Genomic DNA, 26,553 nt, shown 5'->3' with positions numbered 1-26,553 from the left:
TTTGTCCTCCATTTCTTCCTGGTCACCTGCACCTTCCTCGACATTTTGGCTTTTACCATGCGCCCTTGTTAATCCCTCTCCCCCACCATCCCATGCCTGCCGCCTTGGTGTTGTTGAACATCTGGACCTTGTAGATGTTGGTATCCCTTGCACATATGAATCCTCCTGTACTTCCTCCCCTTCCTCTTGTCCCACCCCCTGACTCCGAATAGTGTTTAGCGTGTACTCAAGCATGTAAATAACTGGAATTGTCATGCTGATAATGGCATTGTCAGTGCTAAACATATTCGTCGCCATGTCGAAACTGTGCATTTCAGGCGATGAACCGGCAGACCGAAAGACTTCTGGAGCGATGGAAGTCGGTCAGCTGCCGCGGTTGAACGGCAGAAGTGAGCAGAGAGTGACCGTGGCCTGTGCAGAAGCCCATCTAGGCCAGGATAGTGGGTTAAAAATTACTGGACAACAAGGTTCAACACGTGAGCCATACAAGGCACGTGTGTCACCTTGCCCCGGCGTAGGGCCGCACTCAGGTTTGCAGCATTGTCGCACACGGCCTTCCCTGGCTGCAGGTTGAGTGGAGACAAACATTTAGTAAACTCGCTCGCAAGAGCTGACCACAACTCCTCAGCTGTGTGACTCTTATTTCCAAAATTGTTTAAAAAGGACTCTGGATTACAAACCCAATTGATCCCCAAAGGACTCTGGATTACAAACCCAATGATCCCCAAAGGACTCTGGATTACAAACCCAATATGCAAAAAGGAGAATCTGATCCCCAAAGGACTCTGGATTACAAACCCAATGTTCTTTTAAACAATTTTTTTATCTCTACTGGCTAACACGGTACAAAGATATATTTTACTTGTATCTTATTTCCAAGACATTTCAAGGTAAAGACCGCCTGATGTCGTTAAGCTCTGCTGCCAGCATAGTAAGGAGGTGTGTGGGATTCTTTGTGCACAGTTACAATGCGGGTGGCCTGACAGGCTTGGGGCGGAGGTGGAGGACCCAGACGAGGTTGAGGAGGCAGAAGCAGTGGAGGAACTTTGACATACAGAGGATTGACGCACAAGTCGTGGGGACGGCAACACTTGTTCAGCAGACCCTTCTCCATCTCTCACCATAGTTACCCAGTGCCCAGTCAACGACATGTAACGCCCCTGTCCATGCTTACTGGTCCAAGTATCGGTGGTGAAATGAACCCTGTCACACACAGAATTTCTCAAGGAAGCGGTGATGTTGTGTGTGACATGCTGGTGTAGCGCAGGCACACCTTTCTTGGAGAAGTAGTGGCGACTGAGCATCTGGTACTGGAGCACTGCGACTGACATAAGGTCTCGAAAATCCTCTGTGTCCACCAGGCAGAAAGGCAGCATTTCGGTAGCTAAGAGCTTACAGAGGGATAAAGTCAACCTCTTAGCTTTGTCATGGCTCGGAGGAAATGGCCTTTTATTTGTCCACATCTGAGGGACCGAGATCTGGCTGCTGTGTGGAGACAGTGTTGAGTAGGGTGTCCCTGGAAAACTGCAGGTGTGTGGGGAAAGTGCAGGCGGAGACATGATGTTGCTTTCATCCAAAGTTGGTGCTCTTGATTAGAGTTGAGCGCGGTTCGTGGTTCGTGGTTCTCCAGTTCGCGGCTCGAGTGATTTTGGGGCATGTTCTAGATCGAACTAGAACTCGAGCTTTTTGCAAAAGCTCGGTAGTTCTAGAAACGTTCGAGAACGGTTCTAGCAGCCAAAAAACAGCTAAATCATAGCTTGGTTTCTGCTGTAATAGTGTAAGTCACTCTGTGAATCAAACTATTATCACATTTCAGTGTATAGTGTGCGTGAACAGCGCCTTCAGATCACTGCTGTTTCTATAATGGCGATCGCCATTTTTTTTTTTTTTTTTTCTTGTCTTCCTTCCCTAAGTGCGCGCGTCTTGTGGGGCGGGCCAGCATGTCAGCCAATCCCAGACACACACACAGCTAAGTGGACTTTGAGCCAGAGAAGCAACGGCATGTGTGATAGGATCTGCATGTCACATGTCCCTGCATTATAAAACCGGACATTTTCTTCACGGACGCCATTATCTGCCTTCTGCGTCTTTGGTGTCAGACATCACTGTCGCAGCTCCGTCTTCCTGAGTCCTATAGCCGATACAGCTGTATGCGCTGCATACACAGCGTTAGACAGCTTAGGGAGAGCACTTTATAGCAGTCCTTTTAAGGGCTCCAACCGGCAGGGTCAGAGAGCCATAGGTGACAGGTCCTGCAAACAGCAACAGCGTCTGTGTAGCCCAGGTCAGGGATTTCCTACCTGCATTTCACCATTAGGAGGGAATAGAAAGGCAGTCTTCCATTCCTCTACCCAGAGCACCACAATCCTGCCACTGTACCCTCTTGTCCTCTGCACACTCCAACTGATAACTAAGCCATTATACTAGCAAACACTCAGTGTACCTAGTGGCATCCTATACGTGGCTATTGGACTTTGCTATAGTCCCACTAGTGCAAAGACATTTGCAGAGCGCGTCTGCCTGCATTGCACACTACAACTCATTCTAACCAAGCCATTATACTAGCAAACACTCAGTGTACCTAGTGGCATCCTATACGTGGCTATTGGACTTTGCTATAGTCCCACTAGTGCAAAGACATTTGCAGAGCGCGTCTGCCTGCGTTGCACACTACAACTCATTCTAACCAAGCCATTATACTAGCAAACACTCAGTGTACCTAGTGGCATCCTATACGTGGCTATTGGACTTTGCTATAGTCCCACTAGTGCAAAGACATTTGCAGAGCGCGTCTGCCTGCGTTGCACACTACAACTCATTCTAACCAAGCCATTATACTAGCAAACACTCAGTGTACCTAGTGGCATCCTATACGTGGCTATTGGACTTTGCTATAGTCCCACTAGTGCAAAGACATTTGCAGAGCGCGTCTGCCTGCGTTGCACACTACAACTCATTCTAACCAAGCCATTATACTAGCAAACACTCAGTGTACCTAGTGGCATCCTATACGTGGCTATTGGACTTTGCTATAGTCCCACTAGTGCAAAGACATTTGCAGAGCGCGTCTGCCTGCGTTGCACACTACAACTCATTCTAACCAAGCCATTATACTAGCAAACACTCAGTGTACCTAGTGGCATCCTATACGTGGCTATTGGACTTTGCTATAGTCCCACTAGTGCAAAGACATTTGCAGAGCGCGTCTGCCTGCGTTGCACACTACAACTCATTCTAACCAAGCCATTATACTAGCAAACACTCAGTGTACCTAGTGGCATCCTATACGTGGCTATTGGACTTTGCTATAGTCCCACTAGTGCAAAGACATTTGCAGAGCGCGTCTGCCTGCGTTGCACACTACAACTCATTCTAACCAAGCCATTATACTAGCAAACACTCAGTGTACCTAGTGGCATCCTATACGTGGCTATTGGACTTTGCTATAGTCCCACTAGTGCAAAGACATTTGCAGAGCGCGTCTGCCTGCGTTGCACACTACAACTCATTCTAACCAAGCCATTATACTAGCAAACACTCAGTGTACCTAGTGGCATCCTATACGTGGCTATTGGACTTTGCTATAGTCCCACTAGTGCAAAGACATTTGCAGAGCGCGTCTGCCTGCGTTGCACACTACAACTCATTCTAACCAAGCCATTATACTAGCAAACACTCAGTGTACCTAGTGGCATCCTATACGTGGCTATTGGACTTTGCTATAGTCCCACTAGTGCAAAGACATTTGCAGAGCGCGTCTGCCTGCGTTGCACACTACAACTCATTCTAACCAAGCCATTATACTAGCAAACACTCAGTGTACCTAGTGGCATCCTATACGTGGCTATTGGACTTTGCTATAGTCCCACTAGTGCAAAGACATTTGCAGAGCGCGTCTGCCTGCGTTGCACACTACAACTCATTCTAACCAAGCCATTATACTAGCAAACACTCAGTGTACCTAGTGGCATCCTATACGTGGCTATTGGACTTTGCTATAGTCCCACTAGTGCAAAGACATTTGCAGAGCGCGTCTGCCTGCGTTGCACACTACAACTCATTCTAACCAAGCCATTATACTAGCAAACACTCAGTGTACCTAGTGGCATCCTATACGTGGCTATTGGACTTTGCTATAGTCCCACTAGTGCAAAGACATTTGCAGAGCGCGTCTGCCTGCGTTGCACACTACAACTCATTCTAACCAAGCCATTATACTAGCAAACACTCAGTGTACCTAGTGGCATCCTATACGTGGCTATTGGACTTTGCTATAGTCCCACTAGTGCAAAGACATTTGCAGAGCGCGTCTGCCTGCGTTGCACACTACAACTCATTCTAACCAAGCCATTATACTAGCAAACACTCAGTGTACCTAGTGGCATCCTATACGTGGCTATTGGACTTTGCTATAGTCCCACTAGTGCAAAGACATTTGCAGAGCGCGTCTGCCTGCGTTGCACACTACAACTCATTCTAACCAAGCCATTATACTAGCAAACACTCAGTGTACCTAGTGGCATCCTATACGTGGCTATTGGACTTTGCTATAGTCCCACTAGTGCAAAGACATTTGCAGAGCGCGTCTGCCTGCGTTGCACACTACAACTCATTCTAACCAAGCCATTATACTAGCAAACACTCAGTGTACCTAGTGGCATCCTATACGTGGCTATTGGACTTTGCTATAGTCCCACTAGTGCAAAGACATTTGCAGCACGTCTGCCTGCGTTGCACACTCCAACTAATTATAACTAAGTTGCATTGTCAGGGATATTTATTCTTTATTATTCTGCTGTTAATAAAGCTAGACCACCACTGCAATCTTCACCACCTCTCAATTTTTACTACCACATTTTCAGTCCACAATCTTGTCGCAATCAACATGAGTGGCAAAATGACAGATGCTGGTGGAAAGGGGAAGAGGCGTGGTGGAAAAGGCAAAAAAGGTTTTGTCCGTGGGGAAGGTGGCAAAGCTCCATTATCATCTGCTGAAGATAGACCATCTACCAGCAAAAGTAAGATGTCTACTACTTACCGTGGACAATCCGATGTGCTCCCTTTGTTACGGACACGAACAACAGGAACAAAGGTAGATGATGGGCAAAAAAGGAAAATGCTTGAATGGATCTCAAGTGGTCCAACAAGTGCCCTCTCTGCCACTTCAAGTACCGCATCCAAAAAACACCAGTCCTCTGAGTTGTCATCCCAATCAAACTTGCTTTCTCCCAGCTCTGAAGTCTCCATCAGCCCTGCACAGTATGGTGGAACTGAGATGGCTGAGTCTGCAGAGCTGTTCAGTCACACTATAGCCTGGGAATCAGAGGTCTGCTCCCAAGCTACAGTGAGTACAGAACAGGAAATGGTCTGCAGTGATGCCCAGAACCTTTGTGACTCAGATTCAGGCCGTGAGGACCAAGTTTCTGAGCATAATGTTGACCCTTTGTCACAAACTGTAACACCTGTGGTTATAGACAATGAGGAACATACTGATGAAGATGAGACGCAGATACCCGATTGGGATGACAACTTAAATATTCGGTCAGGGCAAGAAGAGGCTCGGTCTGAGGGGGAGGGGAGTGCAAACACAACAATTGATGATGACGTTCTAGATCCCACCTACTGTCAACCCCCAGTCAGGCACTCGAGGAGGTCAACAGAGGCGGTGGAGGAGGATGCAACCGACGACGAAGTTACCTTGCGCCTTCCTGGACAGAGTCGGAGCACTGGTAGCACGTCTACAACTGCATCCTCAGCCACCACTCTGCCTATGAGCATTATTCGGGGTGGATCAACAGGTCGCATGGCCTCTAAGCCTTGCCTAGCCTGGTCCTTTTTTCACATCGAAAAAGATCGCCCAACTCATGTGATATGTAACATTTGTCATGATTCTGTTAGTAGAGGTCAAAACCTCAGCAGTTTGACAACTTCTTCCATGAATCGTCACATGACTAAATATCATAAGTCCCGGTGGGAAGCTCACCGTGCTGCAATGCGGCCTAGTGGAGCGAACCATCCACCGCCCGCCCCTTCCACTGCATCCGCGCGCTCTTCATCTTCTAGGACTGTGGGGACAGCTGCCACACCTGTTTTTCCACGCAAAACTTCCACCACTGTAACCGCAACAGGCAGTTTGCTTGTAAGGTCGTCAGTTGGTTTGGAAGGGGAAACAAGTGAGTGTGTACAGCTCTCTCAGACATCGATAGCACCAACGTTGGATGAAGGCAACATCATGTCTCCGCCTGCACTTTCCTCACAAACCTGCATTTTTCAAGGGACACCCTACTCAACACCGTCTACACACAGCAGCCAGATCTCTGTCCCTCAGATGTGGTCAAATAAAAGGCCACTTCCTCCGACCCATGACAAAGCTAAGAGGTTGACTCTATCCCTCTGTAAGCTGTTGGCTACCGAAATGCTGCCTTTCCGCCTAGTGGACACACAGGATTTTAGAGACCTTATGTCTGTCGCTGTGCCCCAGTACCAGATGCCTAGTCGCCACTACTTCTCTAAGAAAGGTGTGCCCGCGCTACACCAGCATGTCGCACACAACATCACCGCTTCCTTGAGAAACTCTGTGTGTGAACGGGTGCATTTCACCACCGATACTTGGACCAGTAAGCATGGACAGGGACGTTACATGTCGCTGACTGGGCACTGGGTAACTATGGTGATAGATGGTGAAGGGTCTGCTGCACAAGTCTTGCCGTCCCCACGACTTGTGTGTCAATCCTCTGTCTGTCCAAGTTCCGCCACTGCTTCTGCATCCTCCACCTCATCTGGGTCCTCCACCTCCGCCCCAAGCCTGCCTGGTCAGGCCACCAGCGTTCTCACTGCGCAGAAGGAATCACGCACCCCTCATTACTATGCTGGCAGCAGAGCGCAACGGCATCAGGCGGTCTTTAGCTTGACATGTCTTGGTAATAAGAGTCACACAGCTGAGGAGTTGTGGTCAGCTTTGCGGTCCGAGTTTAATAAATGGTTGTCTCCACTCAAACTGCAGCCTGGTAAGGCCGTGTGCGACAATGCTGCAAACCTGGGTGCGGCACTTCGCCTGGGCAAGGTGACACACGTACCTTGTATGGCTCACGTGTTGAACCTTGTCGTGCAGCAATTTTTAACACACTATCCCGGCCTAGATGGCCTTCTGAACAGGGCACGAAAACTGTCAGCTCACTTCCGCCGTTCAAGCGCCGCAGCAGAGCGACTTGCATCGCTCCAGAAGTCTTTCGGCCTGCCGGTTCATCGCCTGAAATGCGATGTGGCGACACGCTGGAATTCAACTCTCCACATGTTACAGCGACTGTGGCAGCACCGCAGAGCCCTGGTGCAATACGTCATGACGTATAGCCTGGGCCAACGAGATGCAGAGGTGGGGCAGATCACCCTGATGGAGTGGTCTCAGATCAAGGACCTATGCACCCTTCTGCACAGTTTCGACATGGCGACGAATATGTTTAGCTCTGACAATGCCATTATCAGCATGACGATTCCAGTCATTTACATGCTGGAGCACACGCTAAACACTATTCGGAGTCAGGGGGTGGGACAACATGAAGGGGAGGAACTACAGGAGGATTCATATGCGCAAGGGACAACAACATCACGAAGGTCCAGACGTTCATCATCACCAACGCAGCAGGCATGGGACCATGGGGGACAGGGATCGACAAGGGCGCATAGTAGCAGGCGAAATGTTGAGCAAGGTGCAGGAGAACATGAAGAAATGGAGGACGAACTGTCCATGGACATGGAAGACTCAGCGGATGAGGGAGACCTTGGTCAAATTTCAGTTGAAAGAGGTTGGGGTCAGATGTCAGAGGAAGAAAGAACGGGTAGCACCTCTATGCCACAAACACAGCATGGACTTGGTCCGCATGGCTGCGCAAGACACATGAGTGCCTTTTTGTTGCACTACCTCCAACATGACAGTCGTATTGTCAAAATTAGAAGTGATGATGACTACTGGATTGCCACACTATTAGATCCCCGGTACAAGTCCAAATTTTGTGACATAATTCCAGCCATAGAAAGGGACGCACGTATGCAGGAGTATCAGCAGAAGCTGTTACTAGATCTTAGCTCGGCTTTTCCACCAAACAACCGTGCAGGTGCAGGGAGTGAATCTCCCAGTTGTAACTTGACAAACATGGGACGGTCTCGTCATCTTCAACAGTCTACCCGTACCAGTAGGACCTTTTCTGGTGCCGGTAACAGCAATTTTATGGAATCTTTTCATAATTTTTTTAGACCCTCTTTTGCAAGGCCACCAGAGACAACAAGTCTGACACATACTCAACGGCTGGAGAGGATGATACAGGAGTATCTCCAAATGAACATCGATGCCATGACTGTGCAACTGGAGCCTTGCTCCTTTTGGGCTTCAAACATAGAAAAATGGCCAGAGCTCTCCAGTTACGCCTTGGAGATTTTGTCGTGTCCAGCTGCCAGCGTTGTCTCTGAACGTGTATTCAGTGCTGCTGGGTGTGTGCTGACAGATAAGCGCACGCGTCTGTCCAGTGACAATGTGGACAGACTGACGTTCATCAAAATGAACAAGTCATGGATCCAGAAGGAATTTACTACCCCTGTGTCATCCTGGGGAGAGTAAATGCTTGTGGATTTGGAATGTGCTTGATGCAAATCAAAACATCCTGTTTGCAACTAGGGCCCAAGTGCTGCCACTGATGGGGTGGGTGTCTGTGTGGCCCAATTTTTGGAAAAAAGGGAGACTCCGCTTGGAGTAACCCTTGCTTGCTGTGTTTTTAAAAGAAGCCAAGATGAACAGAGCTGGGATCAGGAAAGACTTTGCTACCTACCCCGGTGTCATCCTGGGGACGGCTAAGAATAGCGTATTTTTGAATGTGCTTGATGCAAATCAAAACATCCTGTTTGCAACTAGGGCCCAAGTGCTGCCACTGATGGGGTGGGTGTCTGTGTGGCCCAATTTTTGGAAAAAAGGGAGACTCCGCTTGGAGTAACCCTTGCTTGCTGTGTTTTTAAAAGAAGCCAAGATGAACAGAGCTGGGATCAGGAAAGACTTTGCTACCTACCCCGGTGTCATCCTGGGGACGGCTAAGAATAGCGTATTTTTGAATGTGCTTGATGCAAATCAAAACATCCTGTTTGCAACTAGGGCCCAAGTGCTGCCACTGATGTGGTGGGTGTCTGTGTGGCCCAATTTTTGGAAAAAAGGGAGACTCCGCTTGGAGTAACCCTTGCTTGCTGTGTTTTTAAAAGAAGCCAAGATGAACAGAGCTGGGATCAGGAAAGACTTTGCTACCTACCCCGGTGTCATCCTGGGGACGGATAAGAATGGCGTATTTTTGAATGTGCTTGATGCAAATCTAGCTGTGAAGTGTACAACTGGGGCACAACTGCTGCCACTGAATGGGTGGGTGTGTGTGGGGCCCAATTTTTGGAAAAAAGGGGAGACTCCGCTTGGAGTAACCCTTGCTTACATTGTTTTTAAAAGAAGCCAAGATGAACAAGTCATGGGTCAGCAAAGACTTTGCTACCTACCCCAGTGTCATCCTGGGGACGGCTAAGAATAGCGTATTTTTGAATGTGCTTGATGCAAATCAAAACATCCTGTTTGCAACTAGGGCCCAAGTGCTGCCACTGATGGGGTGGGTGTCTGTGTGGCCCAATTTTTGGAAAAAAGGGAGACTCCGCTTGGAGTAACCCTTGCTTGCTGTGTTTTTAAAAGAAGCCAAGATGAACAGAGCTGGGATCAGGAAAGACTTTGCTACCTACCCCGGTGTCATCCTGGGGACGGATAAGAATGGCGTATTTTTGAATGTGCTTGATGCAAATCTAGCTGTGAAGTGTACAACTGGGGCACAACTGCTGCCACTGAATGGGTGGGTGTGTGTGGGGCCCAATTTTTGGAAAAAAGGGGAGACTCCGCTTGGAGTAACCCTTGCTTACATTGTTTTTAAAAGAAGCCAAGATGAACAAGTCATGGGTCAGCAAAGACTTTGCTACCTACCCCAGTGTCATCCTGGGGACGGCTAAGAATAGCGTATTTTTGAATGTGCTTGATGCAAATCAAAACATCCTGTTTGCAACTAGGGCCCAAGTGCTGCCACTGATGGGGTGGGTGTCTGTGTGGCCCAATTTTTGGAAAAAAGGGAGACTCCGCTTGGAGTAACCCTTGCTTGCTGTGTTTTTAAAAGAAGCCAAGATGAACAGAGCTGGGATCAGGAAAGACTTTGCTACCTACCCCGGTGTCATCCTGGGGACGGATAAGAATGGCGTATTTTTGAATGTGCTTGATGCAAATCTAGCTGTGAAGTGTACAACTGGGGCACAACTGCTGCCACTGAATGGGTGGGTGTGTGTGGGGCCCAATTTTTGGAAAAAAGGGGAGACTCCGCTTGGAGTAACCCTTGCTTACATTGTTTTTAAAAGAAGCCAAGATGAACAAGTCATGGGTCAGCAAAGACTTTGCTACCTACCCCAGTGTCATCCTGGGGACGGCTAAGAATAGCGTATTTTTGAATGTGCTTGATGCAAATCAAAACATCCTGTTTGCAACTAGGGCCCAAGTGCTGCCACTGATGGGGTGGGTGTCTGTGTGGCCCAATTTTTGGAAAAAAGGGAGACTCCGCTTGGAGTAACCCTTGCTTGCTGTGTTTTTAAAAGAAGCCAAGATGAACAGAGCTGGGATCAGGAAAGACTTTGCTACCTACCCCGGTGTCATCCTGGGGACGGATAAGAATGGCGTATTTTTGAATGTGCTTGATGCAAATCTAGCTGTGAAGTGTACAACTGGGGCACAACTGCTGCCACTGAATGGGTGGGTGTGTGTGGGGCCCAATTTTTGGAAAAAAGGGGAGACTCCGCTTGGAGTAACCCTTGCTTACATTGTTTTTAAAAGAAGCCAAGATGAACAAGTCATGGGTCAGCAAAGACTTTGCTACCTACCCCAGTGTCATCCTGGGGACGGCTAAGAATAGCGTATTTTTGAATGTGCTTGATGCAAATCAAAACATCCTGTTTGCAACTAGGGCCCAAGTGCTGCCACTGATGGGGTGGGTGTCTGTGTGGCCCAATTTTTGGAAAAAAGGGAGACTCCGCTTGGAGTAACCCTTGCTTGCTGTGTTTTTAAAAGAAGCCAAGATGAACAGAGCTGGGATCAGGAAAGACTTTGCTACCTACCCCGGTGTCATCCTGGGGACGGATAAGAATGGCGTATTTTTGAATGTGCTTGATGCAAATCTAGCTGTGAAGTGTACAACTGGGGCACAACTGCTGCCACTGAAGGGGTGGGTGTGTGGGGCCCAATTTTTGGAAAAAAGGGAGACTCCGCTTGGAGTCACCTTGCGGTGTTTTACATGACTTTAGAAGGGCGTGCCATGCCTATATCTGTGTGTCCTCCTCTTTTTCCTTGTCCAGCTGTTTTGTTTTCGCATGAGTACATGTCCTTGTCACTTTCCCATGTGTTTGTGTTGTGTTGTGAGTTGTTTGTCACCTTTTGGACACCTTTGAGGGTGTTTTCTAGGTGTTTTACTGTGTTTGTGATTGCCTGCCATTGTTTCCTATGGGCTCGAGTTCGGTTCGTCGAACGTTCGACGAGCCGAACTCGAGCCAGACCCCCCGTTCGGCGAACCGCCTCGAGCCGAACCGGGACCGGTTCGCTCATCTCTACTCTTGATGTCTGAGAGAGCTCTACATCAGCATTTGTTTCACCTTCCAAAACAATTGACGACCTGCCAAGCAAACTGCCTGTTGTGGTTAAAGAGGTGGAAGGTCTGCGTGGAAAAACATGTGTGTCAGCTGTCCCCACAGTCACAGAGGATGAAGAGCGTGCGGATGCACTTGAAGGGGCAGGCGGTGGTTGGCCCGCTCCGCTAGGCCGCCTTGTAGCACTGTGAGCTTCCCACTGGGACTTATGCTTGTTATTCATGTGACGATTCATGGAAGAAGTTGTCAAATTACTGAGGTTTTGGCCTCTACTTATAGACTGGCGACAAATCTTACAGATCCCATGATTTGGGAGATCCTTTGCGATGTCAAAAAAGGACCAGGCTAGGCAAGGCTTAGAGCCCATACGACCTGCAGAGCCACCCCGACTTGTGCTCAGAGGCAGAGTTGTGGCTGAGGATGCAGTTGTTGACGTGCTTCCAGTACTCCGACTCTGTCCAGGAAGGCGCAAGGTAACTTCGTCGTCAGTCGCATCCTCCTCCACCGCCTCTGTTGACCTCCTCGAGTGCCTGACTGTGGGTTGACAGTAAGTGGGATCTAGAACTTCATCATCAAGCGTTGTGTTTGCACTCCCCTCGCCCTCAGACCTAACCTCTTCCTGCCCTGACTGAAAAGTTAAGTTGTCATCCCAATCAGGTATCTGCATCTCATCATCATCAGTATGTTCCTCATTGTCTCCACCAACAGGTGTTACAGTTAGGGAATGAGTCTACATTATGCTCAGAAACTTGGTCATCAGGGCCTGAATCTGACTCACAAAGCTTCTGTGCATCACTGCACACCATTTCCTGTTCTGTACTCACTGTAGCTTGACAGCAGACCTCTGATTCCTAGGCTATAGTGTGACTGAACAGCTCTGCAGACTCAGCCATCTCTGTTACACCATATTCTGCAGGGCTGGTGGAGACTTGAGAGCTCGGAGAAAGCAAGTGTGATTGGGGTGACAACTCAGAGGACTGTTGTTTTTTGGATGTTGATGCTGAGGTGGAGGAGAGGCCACTTGTTGGAGCACTTGAGATCCATTCAAGCATGTTCTTTTTTTGTGCATCATCTACCTTTGTTACAGTTGTTCGGTTCCGTAAAAAAGGTAGCACATCCGATTGTCCACAGAAAGTAGTAGACATCTTACTTTTGCTGGAAGATGGCCTTTCTTCAGCAGATGTTAATGTAGCTTTCCCACCTACCCCACGGACACAAACTTTTTTTCCTTTTCCAAGACGCCTGTTCCCCTTTCCACCAGAATCTGTCCTTTTGCCACTCATTTTGTTAGCAACAAGATTGGACACTTAAAATGTGGTAGCAAAAATGGAGAGGTGGTGTAGATTACAGAGGGGGTCTAGCTTTATTGACAGCTGAAGAACCAACACTGACTATCCCAGTCAATTTTAGTATGCCCCTAACAGTGGCAGCACAGTTTGCAATTAGAATTGCGTAGCAAAAATGGACAAGTGAGTAGCATGCACAGGTGCTGTACCGTGATTGGCAGCAAAGGAACACTAAAGGCCGCTTTAGACGCTGCGATATCATGACCTATATCGCTAGCGTGCGTACCCGCCCCAATCGGTTGTGCGACACGGGCAAATCGCTGCCCGTGGCGCACAACATCGCGCAGGGACCCGTCACAATACTTACCTACCTAGCGACGTCGCTGTGACCGGCAAACTGCCTCCTTTCTAAGGGGGCGGTTTGTTCAGCGTCACAGCGACGTCACAGCAGCGTCACCGAACCGCCACCCAATAGAAGCGGAGGGGCGGAGATGAGCGGGATGTAACATCCCGCCCACCTCCTTCCTTACTCATTGCGGGCGGCCGCAGGTAAGGTGAGGTTCCTCGTTCCTGTGGTGTCACATATAGCGATGTGTGCTGCCTCAGAAACGACAAACAACTTTGTACACCGAGCAGCAGCGATATTCGAGAATAGGGGGCATGTCACCGATGAGCGATTTTGACCGTTTTTGCGACGATTCAAAATCGCTCATAGGTGTCACACGCAAAGACATCGCTAAAGCGACCGGTTGTGCACCACAAATTCTGTGACCCCCAACGAGATCGCTTGAGCGATGTCGCAGCGTGTAAAGCGGCCTTTAGGTAGTATCCTAGACAATTTTAGTATGCCCCTAACAGTGGCATCACAGTTTGCAATTAGAATTACGTAGCTAAAAATGGACAGGTGTGTACAATGCAGAGGTGGTCTAGCTTTATTGACAGCTGAAGAACCAACACTAACTATCCCAGTAAATTTTAGTATGCCCCTAACAGTGGCAGCACAGTTTGCAATTAGAATTGCGTAGCAAAAATGGGCAGTTGGGTAGAATGCACGGGTGCTGTGGGTCAGTGGACAGCAAAGGAACACTAACTTAGTATTCCAGACACTTTTAGGATGCCACAAAAAGTGTCAGCTCTTTGGGGAAATAAAATAGCATGGCAAAACTGGGCAGGTGGGTACAGTGCCCGAGTGCTGTGGGTCAGTGGACAGCAAAGGAACACTAACTTAGTATTCCAGACACTTTTAGGATGCCCCAAAAAGTGTCAGCTCTTTGGGGAAATAAAATAGCGTGGCAAAAATGGGCAGGTGGGTAGAATGCACGGGTGCTGTGGGTCAGTGGACAGCAAAGGAACACTAACTTAGTATTCCAGACACTTTTAGGATGACCCAAAAAGTGTCAGTTCTTTGTTTGGGGAAATAAAATAGCGTGGCAAAAATGGACAGGTGGGTAGAATGCACGGGTGCTGTGAGTCAGTGGACAGCAAAGGAAGCCTCACTTTCTATCCCTGCTAATGAAAAATTACAGCAAGGAATTACCTGAGCTGAGGTAGCCAGATGCTGCTAAAGCCTACACAGTGTTTGCATATACCTGCCTAGCAGCTATGGCTATGAACGCCTGTAAATCAGCCATGAAAAGGGCTGAAATAACCAGTAGTCCCTAATCCCTAAAGAGCTGTGTAGATTTCACTGTATCTCTATAGCGCACACAGCAGCAGCAGCGGGAGCGGTGACTGTCACCCACACGCAGCACAGAGATAATGGCGGCGACGGGGAAAATGGCCATGTCTTATAAGGCAAGGACATGTGACATGCACAGCCTATGACACATGCCCTTGCTTGTCTGGCAAAAATCCACTTTGCAGTGTGTCTCTATGATTTGCTGACAGCCTAGCCCGCCCCACTGTACGCGCGGTTAGGGGGGGAAAAAAAATTGCGATCGGCATTCTCTCAGCACTCAGCAGCAGCACTGATCTAAACCCTGTCCCCCCCCCCCCCCGCACACTATACGCTGAATTTTGATAATAGCGTGATTCACAGTGACTCACACTATTACAGTGGAAAGCCAGCTAGTAACTAGCTAGGCTTTTTGTTGATCGAACTGTTCTCGAACGTAACTCGAACTGTCGAGCTTTTAGCAAAAGGCTTGAGTTCGTCGAACATCTCGAACACTCCCCAATATCACTCGAACATGAAATCGGCGAACCTCGAACATCGCTCATCTCTAATGAAGAGATCAGAGTACAGCTTCTGTCCATAGAAATCAATAGAGACAGTGAGAAGAAGGGAAGAGCTGCAGAGAGGAAAAGTCACAGACACACAAGGACATCTCACCCCAAAGATGACTTTACAGCTACACTGCTCAGTACTGCTGTACAATTTTTTATATGCTGCTTTTACTGTTTTCTGCTTGTGAACGAGAAAATAAGGAAACAGTAAAAAACATACGGAAAACACAGAAATATATATTTTAAAAGAAGCGCAGAAGCAATGATGAATCAGCCCCTTTAGCGTTTTCTGAAGTATCAGTTGAAATAATAGTTCTACCTTAAGGTGGGTGTCCTCTACTGCCCTGTTCTTATTTTCTTTACCTAGATTATAAGTAATGGAGGACTTGCCTCCAGCAGGTAGGATAAGATAACATTTCTCCACCTTTGCAGTACCCAAATTGTTTCTACTAAGCCACAAGAAATAATGTAATTATATGTTATTTGAGTTCGACTATTTTTGTCAATCGGTTAGAACATCCCATTGCACTTCCCCTTTTATTAGAGTTCATGCAGTTCACAATAAAAGCACATAAAGCATCGCCCCTGGCAGCATCTTCTGCCTGGATATGATCCAGCTTGCCATTCCCCAGCAATCTTTTAGCCCTGTAGAATGTTGTGAATCTTTCCCGTCTGTGAAGATACATGTGTCTTGGAACAGTTATTAACCTTAAGGCCCCTGCCCTGGCAAGGTTTAAGGTTTAGGTTTAAGATGTTCCCAGGCATGTGCTTATCATTACTATTCTTTCCTACACTTCAGTTCATGCTATACAGAGGTCTATTACTTTTGTAGACTGTCACAACAAGAAGTCATAAGGATTTAGATGTTGGCGTACATTGTAGGACCTCAGTGCCCTGTATTGACTAATTCATTCTTCACTGCTCTTCACTATGAGCACCAGAAAAACTTGCAATAGATCTATTCCCAGGGGCATGAACCATTAAAGTATACAATAAGTCAAGGCTATCCACTTTAATCTAGTATTGCAAAATCCAATCCACCTCAAAGAGTTTTACAGGTTTAGAAAGGAATTCTATTATTTTTGCCGGAAATTGTATCACCGTTGGCTTTGGGCTCTGGCTTGTTTTGGAGCTCAACACCATTCTCTTCATCTGTATACAGGATATATGAACAGAAGATGTCAAAAACTCTTTATTTTCACATAAAGAGAACTTGGATGTCCTTCTGTCATTCCAACTGGGTGAGATAGTCCCCTTGTCAACAAGATGTGCCACTGTACAGTCAATAAGGTGTGTCACTAAAATAGTCAATAAGGTGTATCACTACACAGTTAATAAGGTGTGTCACTACATAATGACAAAAGGTGTGATACCACAATGTCAATATTGTCAGGGCCAGGTGGACGGGCAGACCCAGGAGGTGGATCCACTGGGCCGAACTCCTAGATGGTGGTAAGGGGTCCGGTAGCTGGAGCACTATAGACAGCAGAACAGTCCGTGCACACGAGGATAACGGAGAGGTCCCTGGGACCACGGAGTCACTGGTGGTAGTCCGGGTGACGCAGCTCAGGTTCGGAAGCCGAGATGATGTCAAGCGGGGTCCGGAACCTTTGGAGCGAGATGACGGGTCACCGCAGGGATCCGAGATGGTACGGACTGTCAGGATGGTAGATGGACAGCGTTCGGGGTTCGGGATTCGGTCAGGACCGGATGGCGAGGCAGGCACGGCTCTACAAGAGAGATAGGTGAGTATATCACAAAAACACCAGGAGACCTGACTCCTAGCTTAGGAAACACGAAGATCAGGCCCCGCCCCCTTGGACAATAAACCCCTTTATACCCTGTACCTGTTTTGCATCATTTCCTGTTAATGGACGCTGGCCCTTTAAGAAAGGGTCAGTGACCGCGCACGCGCCCTAATGCGCATGCGCGCGGCCCGGGTGCCAGAAGCCAGGGAAGGAAGCTGAGAGGAGGATGCAGGGGAGCCGGCCAGGACCTGGGAAGCCGTCGGGCGCCGGGAGCGGAGACCAGGGGGCCTGGGAAGGACGGGCACCGGAGGCTGGAGAGCGGGGAGCGTCGCAGGTGAGCCGGGGAGCGGAGCTGAGGACCCGGGGAGCGGAGCAAAGGACCCGGGGAGGGGAGCCGAGGACCCGGGGAGCGTGACAGTACCCCCCCCACGCCACCCTCCCCGCAACCGGGACATGAAGGCACGGATCAGAGGAGTGCCCACGTTCTCCCTGGGCTCCCAGGACCTATCCTCAGGACCATACCCCTCCCAGTCCACCAGGAAGAACTGTCGACCCCGAACGGTCTTCATGGCCACGATATCCCTTACCGCATAGATGTCGTCATCGGCAATAGGTGGAGGAGCCGGACTGGCAGCAGCGGAGAAGGGACCAAGGACAACCGGCTTGAGCAGGGAGACGTGGAATGAGTTGGGTATCCTCATCGTGGCCGGGAGCTGTAGCTTGTAGGAGACCTCATTGATCTTGTTGAGGACTTTAAACGGCCCGATGTAGCGAGGACCCAGCTTGTATGATGGTATCTTCAATCGGACGTACTTGGAAGCAAGCCAGACGAGATCTCCAGGAGAGAAACACGGAGGGTCCAGACGTCTCTTGTCTGCGTGTCGTTTCATCCGTAGGGAAGCACGCCCAAGGGACGCCTTGACAGAGTCCCAAATGGTTGCAAAGTCACGGGCTACAGTATCAGCAGCAGGGACATCCGAAGAAGGGGATACCGGCAATGGGACGGAGGGCTGGAGTCCGTAAACGACATGGAAGGGAGAGCTGGAGGACGACTCACTGATGTGGTGGTTATGGGAGAATTCAGCCCAAGGAAGAAGCGTGGACCAGTCGTCGTGATGGGCGTTGACATAGTGACGTAATAAAGAGGTCAAGATTTGATTGACCCTCTCCACTTGGCCATTAGACTGAGGATGGTATGCAGATGAAAAGTCCAGAGTCACTCCCAGATGTTTGCAGAGAGCCCTCCAGAAGCGGGAGGTGAACTGAGTTCCTCTGTCGGATACGATGTGTAATGGAAAGCCATGCAAGCGGAAGATGTGATGTATATAGGCATCCGCGAGTTCTTGAGCAGAGGGCAGTCCAGCCATAGGGACGAAATGAGCCATTTTAGAGAACCGATCCACCACGACCCATATGACTGTGTGCCCGGAGGACAATGGCAAGTCCGTAATAAAGTCCATCGCTATGTGTTGCCACGGAACTGAGGGTATCGGCAGAGGCAGAAGACGGCCATATGGCAGATGTTTGGGCGTCTTGTTCCTGGCACAAGAGGAGCAGGCAGAGACAAAAGCAGCGACGTCCGTGCGAAGGGATGGCCACCAGTAGTGACGTACAATCGCACTCCAAGTTCTCTTCTGACCAGCATGACCGGCTGTTTTCGAGGCATGACCCCAGTGTAACACTTTTTGCCTGTCTGTCTCAGAGACATAGGTCTTCCCGGGCGGTATCTGGGCCAGGGTGACAGGAGCCACCGGAATGATTTTGCTAGGACAGATGATGGGTTGGGTAGTCTCTTCCTCCTGCTCCATGGGCATGAAAGACCTGGACAAGGCATCAGCGCGTACATTCTTGTCCGGGGGTCGGAAATGGAGCTGGAAATCAAACCTGGCAAAGAATAAGGACCACCTGGCTTGCCGTGGGTTCAGTCGCTGAGCGGACCGTAGGTATTCCAGGTTCTTGTGGTCCGTGTAAATAATCACGGGGTATACTGCTCCTTCCAGAAGGTAGCGCCATTCCTCCAGAGCCAGTTTGACTGCCAAGAGCTCTCGGTCACCGATGGTGTAGTTGCGTTCAGGCGCTGAGAAGCTCTTGGAGAAGAATCCGCAAGTCACCATCTTCCCGGAGGAGGACTTCTGCATGAGCACTGCTCCGGCTCCTGAGGAGGAGGCATCCACCTCCAAGGTGAACTGGCGGTTTAACTCCGGACGGTGGAGTACAGGAGAGGAGGCAAATGCCCGCTTCAGAGAGCCAAACGCAGCGTCGGCCGCCGGGGACCAGTCCTTGGGATTAGCCTCTTTCCTGGTCAAAGCGGAGAGAGGAGCAGTCAGAGCAGAGAAGTGAGGGATGAACTGGCGGTAGTAGTTGGCGAATCCCAGGAAGCGTTGGATTGCCTTCAGTCCAGAAGGAGGAGGCCAGTTGAGAATGGAGGAGACCTTCTTTGGATCCATCTGCAGTCCAGTATCAGAGATGATGTACCCCAGGAAGGGGAGAGAAGACTGCTCAAAGACACACTTCTCGTACTTGGCGTACAGGCGATTCTCTCTCAGTCTTTGTAGAACCAGTTGTACGTTCTCTCTGTGGGTCTGGAGGTCCGGTGAGAAGACAAGGATGTCATCCAGATACACTACTACACAGACGTAAAGAAGGTCCCGGAAAACGTCGTTCACCAGTTCTTGAAAGACGGCTGGGGCGTTACACAGGCCGAAGGGCATCACGCAGTATTCATAGTGCCCATTGCGCGTATTGAACGCGGTCTTCCATTCGTCCCCAGAGCGGATGCGTACCAGATTGTAAGCACCCCGAAGATCCAGCTTGGTGAACACACGAGCTCCTCTAAGCTGGTCAAACAATTCGGGGATGAGCGGCAGAGGGTACTTGTTTTTTACGGTGATTTGATTCAAACCCCGGTAGTCTATGCATGGGCGTAAGTCACCCTCTTTCTTCTTGACGAAGAAGAAACCTGCTCCAGCAGGAGAGGAGGATCTCCGAATGAATCCCCTTGCCAGGCTCTCTGTGATGTAAGTAGACATGGCCCTTGTTTCGGCTGGAGACAATGGATATATCCGTCCTCGAGGTGGTGTTGTTCCAGGGAGCAGGTCGATGGCACAATCGTAAGGACGATGTGGTGGAAGTACCTCGGATTCCTTTTTATCAAAGACGTCTGCAAAGGACCAATAGGCCGAGGGCAGCCCCGGTAGGTTCTCTGGAACCGGAGGTCGTCGGATGGGTTGTATAGTCTTCAGGCACTTCTCATGGCACGAAGAGCCCCATCGGGTGATTTCGCCAGTGCCCCAGCTGACTGACGGTTCGTGTGTCCGTAACCAGGGAAGTCCATGCAGGATTTGATGGGACATGTGTGGGAGGACGTAGAAAGCGATGTTCTCGGTGTGCAGGGCACCGATACGCAGTTCCACCGGCTTGGTGATCCAGGAGATGGTGTCAGAGAGGGGTCTCCCATCCACAGAGGCAATCACGAGGGGCTTGTCGAGTGGAGTAACAGGCACCTGGTACTTGTCCACCGTGGCCTGCTGGATGAAATTGCCTGCTGCCCCGGAATCGAGGTATGCCTCAGCCGTGAACCGCGTCTCTCCCGTTGTCACTTGCACAGTCCACGTAACCGGGTCTGAGAGAGTCCCAGCACCTAGGGTGGCCTCTTCTACCAACCCTAGGCTTTGGAGTTTCCCGGCCTCTCTGGACAGGAGCGTAGCAGGTGTGTGTCCTCTCCGCAGTAAAAGCAGAGGCCCTTGGCGAGCCGCTCAGCTCGACGTTGTTCAGACTGCCGCACTCTGTCGATCTGCATGGGCTCGTGAATGGGAACCCCAGCTGTCGATGACTGAAGTACGGTGGGCTTCTGCGGAGGAGAGGAATGCCGTACCGGACGTCTCTCACGGGACACTTCCTTGGATCGCTCCTGAAAACGAATATCCACTCGAGTCGCTAGGGCGATCAGGGCATCCAGGGTGGTCGGTACGTCACGACCCGCCAGCTCGTCTTTAATTCGCCCCAAGAGTCCTTCCCAGAAGGCGGCGGTTAGGGCCTCGTTGTTCCACCCGAGTTCCGAAGCCAAGGTGCGAAACCGGATGGCGTATTGGCCCACCGTCAGAGTCCCCTGACGTAACCGGAGAAGAGACGAAGCGGACGCGGAGGCGCGTCCGGGCTCATCAAAGGTGCCACGGAATGCCTGCAGGAACTCCTGGATGTTCGTGGTCACAGGATCCCCCTTCTCCCACAAGGGGTTCATCCACGCCAGTGCCTCACCCTCTAGATGGGACATGATGAAGGCAACCTTGGCTTGATCGGAGGCAAACAAATGCGGCAGCTGCGTGAAATGAAGGGAGCATTGGTTTAAGAATCCCCTGCAGGTCTTGGGGTCTCCGGCGTACCGGGGTGGTGAGGCCAAACGAAGTCTGGAAGTATCTGAAGATGTCGCCACGGGAGCTGGAGCCGTGGACTGACTAGTGGAAGCCCGGGATGCTGAAGACGTAACTGCCGCTTGTAGCGTGTTCAGGCGGGCGTCCACAGAAGACATGAATTGCAGCATGCGGGTCTGAGTCTCACGCTGGCGTTGGAGTTCCTCCTGTACGGCTGCTAGTGCTGCAGCGGGATCCATGGCCTGATCTTACTGTCAGGGCCAGGTGGACGGGCAGACCCAGGAGGTGGATCCACTGGGCCGAACTCCTAGATGGTGGTAAGGGGTCCGGTAGCTGGAGCACTATAGACAGCAGAACAGTCCGTGCACACGAGGATAACGGAGAGGTCCCTGGGACCACGGAGTCACTGGTGGTAGTCCGGGTGACGCAGCTCAGGTTCGGAAGCCGAGATGATGTCAAGCGGGGTCCGGAACCTTTGGAGCGAGATGACGGGTCACCGCAGGGATCCGAGATGGTACGGACTGTCAGGATGGCAGATGGACAGCGTTCGGGGTTCGGGATTCGGTCAGGACCGGATGGCGAGGCAGGCACGGCTCTACAAGAGAGATAGGTGAGTATATCACAAAAACACCAGGAGACCTGACTCCTAGCTTAGGAAACACGAAGATCAGGCCCCGCCCCCTTGGACAATAAACCCCTTTATACCCTGTACCTGTTTTGCATCATTTCCTGTTAATGGACGCTGGCCCTTTAAGAAAGGGTCAGTGACCGCGCGCGCGCCCTAATGCGCATGCGCGCGGCCCGGGTGCCAGAAGCCAGGGAAGGAAGCTGAGAGGAGGACGCAGGGGAGCCGGCCAGGACCTGGGAAGCCGTCGGGCGCCGGGAGCGGAGACCAGGGGGCCTGGGAAGGACGGGCACCGGAGGCTGGAGAGCGGGGAGCGTGGCAGGTGAGCCGGGGAGCGGAGCTGAGGACCCGGGGAGCGGAGCAGAGGACCCAAGGAGGGGAGCCGAGGACCCGGGGAGCGTGACAAATATGGTGTGTCACTACACACTTAAGGTCTGTCACTACTAGAGATGAGCGATGTTCGATTTGAACCGTTCGCCAATTTCAAATTCGAGTAATTTTGGGCGGTGTTCGAGTCGTTCGACGATCTCAAACGATTTGCTTCAAGTTCGGCTGTTCGAGTTACCGTTCAATAACGGTTCGATCACCAAAAGCGTGGCTTTTCACAGGCTATGTGCGCACGTTGTGTATTTGCATGAGTCCTGCGTCCCCAGCACAATCCCTCTCTCTTTCCTACTTACCGATCACGGGCACGGCTGTCACAAAGCTCCGGCGGCTTTTCCTCTTTTGAAAATGGCTGCCGCTCATTATTCAATATGGTATTTCCTGCTTTCCCCGCCCACTGGCGCCCATAATTGGTTGCAGTCAGACACGCCCCCACGCTGAGTGACAGCTGCCTCACTGAAACCAATCACAGCCGCCAGCGGGCGGGTCTATATCGTGCAGTAAAATAAATAAATAAATCATTAAAAAAAAAACAAACCTGCGGTCCCCCCCAATTTTGATACCAGTCAAGATAAAGCCACACGGCTGAAGGCTGGTATTGTCAGGATGGGGAGCGCCACGTTATGGGGGGCCCAAAACCCTAAAAATATCAGCCAGCAGCCGCCCGGAATTTGCCGCAACCATTAGATGCGACAGTCCCGGGACTCTACCCGGCTCATCCCGAATTGCCCTGGTGTGGTGGCAATCAGGGTAATAAGGTTAGGTTAATCATGACAGGCGTCTCCCCGAGATACCATCCATGATTAATGTGTAAGTGAAAGTAAATAAACACACACAACGAAAAATCCTTTATTTGGAATAAAAGACAAAAAAACACACTCATTTACCTCCCTATTAATCCCCAAACACCTCCAGGTCCGAAGTAATCCACATGACGCTTTCAGCTCTGCTACATGAAGCTGACAGGGAGCACTGAAGAACACAAGCGCTCTGTGTAAGCTCCACGCAGCAACTGACATCTCTCTCTCCTCTTTGTAGCTGAATAATCCCCTTCTGGATTCTCTACTGCAATACAGAGGTCAAGATTACCAAATCTTCCTATGCTTTTCATTAGAAGTAGTGGCTCAATGGGTAGAGATACTGCCTAAGGAGGATTAGTTCATGAGTTTGAGGCCCGGCCTTCCCGGTAAAGATTTTAATTTAATTTTAAATTATAATAATTATTTATTTATAATTTAATTTAATTATGCACTGAGGGGAGGAGCCGGACATTAGCTGTGAACCACGGGACACACTTCTAAAATCGGAGCAGTTCACGGAATGAGGCTGCATTGCTCTCTCCTCTCTCTCCTCTCTCTCTCTCCTCTCTCCTCTCTCTTCTCTCTCTCTCGTCTTTCTCTTCTCTCTCTCTCTCCTCTCCTCTTCTCTCTCTCTCCTCTCCTGTCCTCTTCTCTCTCCTCCATTCTCTCTCTTCTCTCTCTCTCTTCTCTATCTTTTCTCTCTCTTTTCTCTCTTTTCTCTCTCTCTTTTTCCTCTCTTTTTTTCCTCTTTTTTTTCCTCTCTTATTTTTCCTGTCTTTTTTTCCTCTCCTTTTTTTTCCTCTCTTTTTTTCCCTCTCTTTTTTTCCTCTCTTTTTTTACTCTTTTTCCTCTCTTTTTTTCCTCTCTTTTTTTCCCCTCTCTTTTTTCTTTTTTTCCTCTCTTTTTTTCCTCTCTTTTTTTCCCTCTCTTTTTTCTCTCCTCTCTTTTTATTGCTCTCTCTTTTCTCTCCTCTCTTTTTCTCTCCTCTCTTTTTTCTCTCTTCTCTTTTTTCCTCTATCTCAGACAGGAGTCTGCACAGGAGAGTGTATTTTTTTTTTTTTGCACTGATGCATCAGCTGATTGTATAAACGACTTTTATACAATCAGCTGCTGTGTCATTTGATTCAAGCCCTTGAACCTGACACATCATCTGATCGTTTTGCCTTCCAGCAAACCGATCAGATGATATTGTATCCAGATTGGACGGCGCGGGACCCTTGACCCAGGATTATTGCTGAGGGGGTTGTTTATTTGAATAAAGATGGAGTCACTAATTGTGTTGTGTTTTATTTCTAATATTCTAATAAAAATATTTTCCTGTGTGTTGTGTTTTTTTTATCTTTACTAGAAATTCATGGTGGCCATTTCTAATATTGGTGTGACACTGTGAATTTCGGGCTTAGGGCCAGTTGATAATATACAGATAGCCTAACCCCATTATTACCCAGCGAACCACCCGTCACCAGGGCAGTTGGAAGAGTTGGATACAGCACCAGAAGATGGCGCTTCTATGAAAGCGTCATTTTCTGGGGCGGCTGCGGACTGCAATTCGCAGCAGGGGTGCCCAGAAAGCTCGGGCACTCTGCGCTGCGGATTCCAATCCCCAGCTGCCTAGTTGTACCTGGCTGGACACAAAAATTAGGCAAAGCCCACGACATTTTTTTTTTAATTATTTCATGACATTCATGAAATAATTAAAAAAAAAGGGCTTCCCTATATTTTTGGTTTGAAGTCGGGTACAAATAGGCAGCTGGGAGTCAGGGGCAGCCCGTAGCTGCCTGCTGTACCTGGCTAGCACACAAAAACATGGCGAAGCCCACGTAATTTTTTGGGGGGGCAAAAAACTCCTGCATAAAGTCCTGGATGGAGTATGCTGAACCTTGTAGTTCTGCAACTGCTGTCTGCTGTCTGTCTGTATGGAGGAGAGCAGACAGCAGCTGCAGAACTACAATGCTCAGCATCCTCCATCCAGGACTGTATGCTGGAGGGAGAGGCAGGAGGAGCAGAACTGCAAGTCTCAGCATACTTCATCCACTAGTGTATGCAGGAGAGCAGACAGCAGCTGCAGAACTACAAGGCTCAGCATGCTGTATCCAGTACTGTATGCTGGAGGGAGAGACAGGGGGAGCAGAACTACAAGGCTCAGCATGCTCCATTCACTAGTGTATGCAGGAGAGCAGATAGAAGCTGCAGAACTACAAGGCTCAGCATACTTTATCCAGGACTGTATGCAGGAGTTTTTTGCCCACCAAAAAAATGACGTGGGCTTCGCCATATTTTTGTATGCTAGCCAGGTACAGCAGGCAGGTACGGCTGCCCCCAACCCCCAGCTGCCTAGTTCTACCCGGCTGGGAACTAAAAATATAGGGAAGACCTTTATATAACTATTTCATGAATTTCATGAAATAATTAAAAAAAAAACGACATGGGCTACGCCCCATTTTTGTGTCTGGCCAGGTACAACTAGGCAGCTGGGGATTGGAATCTGCAGCACAGGTTGTCCCGAGCTTTCTGGGCCCCTCTACTGCGAATTGCAGTCCACAGCCGCCCCAGGAAATGACGCTTTCATAGAAGCGCCATCATCTGGCGCTGTATCTAACTCTTCCAGCTGCCCTGGTGACGGGTGGTTCGCTGGGTAATAATGGGTTAATACCAGCTTTGTTTTACTGGCTAGTATTAAGCCAGAGATTCTTTACACTAGAAGTCCCAGAGAGGGGTCATTTAACATTTCTATCTTTGGAACCCAGAGACGGGTCGAATGACCTGAAGGATTTTAACTAACATCCTTTGTTGAGGTGGATCAACACAATTGCCCCCTGCAGATTCCTCAGGCAATGGCCACATTTACAAATGAAAGGATGCTAATTGGAGCCATCAGAGTTGTCAGTTTGGACTAATGGTCATTTGACCCTCTTTCGAGACTTCCGGGGGGAGCTTGAAATTTCTGGGACTTCTAGTGTTAATGTCAGGCAAGTTTGACCCGGCCATTAAGAATCTCCAATAAAGGGTTAAAAAAAAGACACCACACAGAGAAAAAATACTTTAATAGAAATAAATACACAGACACACTTAGAGACTCCATGTTTATTACTCCATCTCACCCCTCCATGATCCTGGTTGTCAGACTTCCGGGATTTCCAGTTCTCTTTTGAAAGAGCTTGCCCTCGGTTAACATGGAGTTTGCTGTTCTGTTGCCCTACTTCCTGTCCAGCTGTTTAAAAGGCCGCCTCTAAGCTTAGTCCAGTGCCTGAGTATACTGCTTGCTGTGTACTCCTGCTTTGCTGCTCTTGGTTCCTGATTGACATTTTGGATCCTCCCGAAAAACAACCGACACCGACTTTGGACTTCACTCGGACTCATCAAGCAGTGCCCGGACTCCGTCTGCCGTCTTTGGTCAGCACTTCTGCCCTGTTCCTTCTGGTTCGT

This window comes from Anomaloglossus baeobatrachus, chromosome 10 (assembly GCF_048569485.1).
Source record: "Anomaloglossus baeobatrachus isolate aAnoBae1 chromosome 10, aAnoBae1.hap1, whole genome shotgun sequence".
Classification (NCBI taxonomy): domain Eukaryota; kingdom Metazoa; phylum Chordata; class Amphibia; order Anura; family Aromobatidae; genus Anomaloglossus; species Anomaloglossus baeobatrachus.
Note: the sequence above shows the minus strand (reverse complement) of the source record.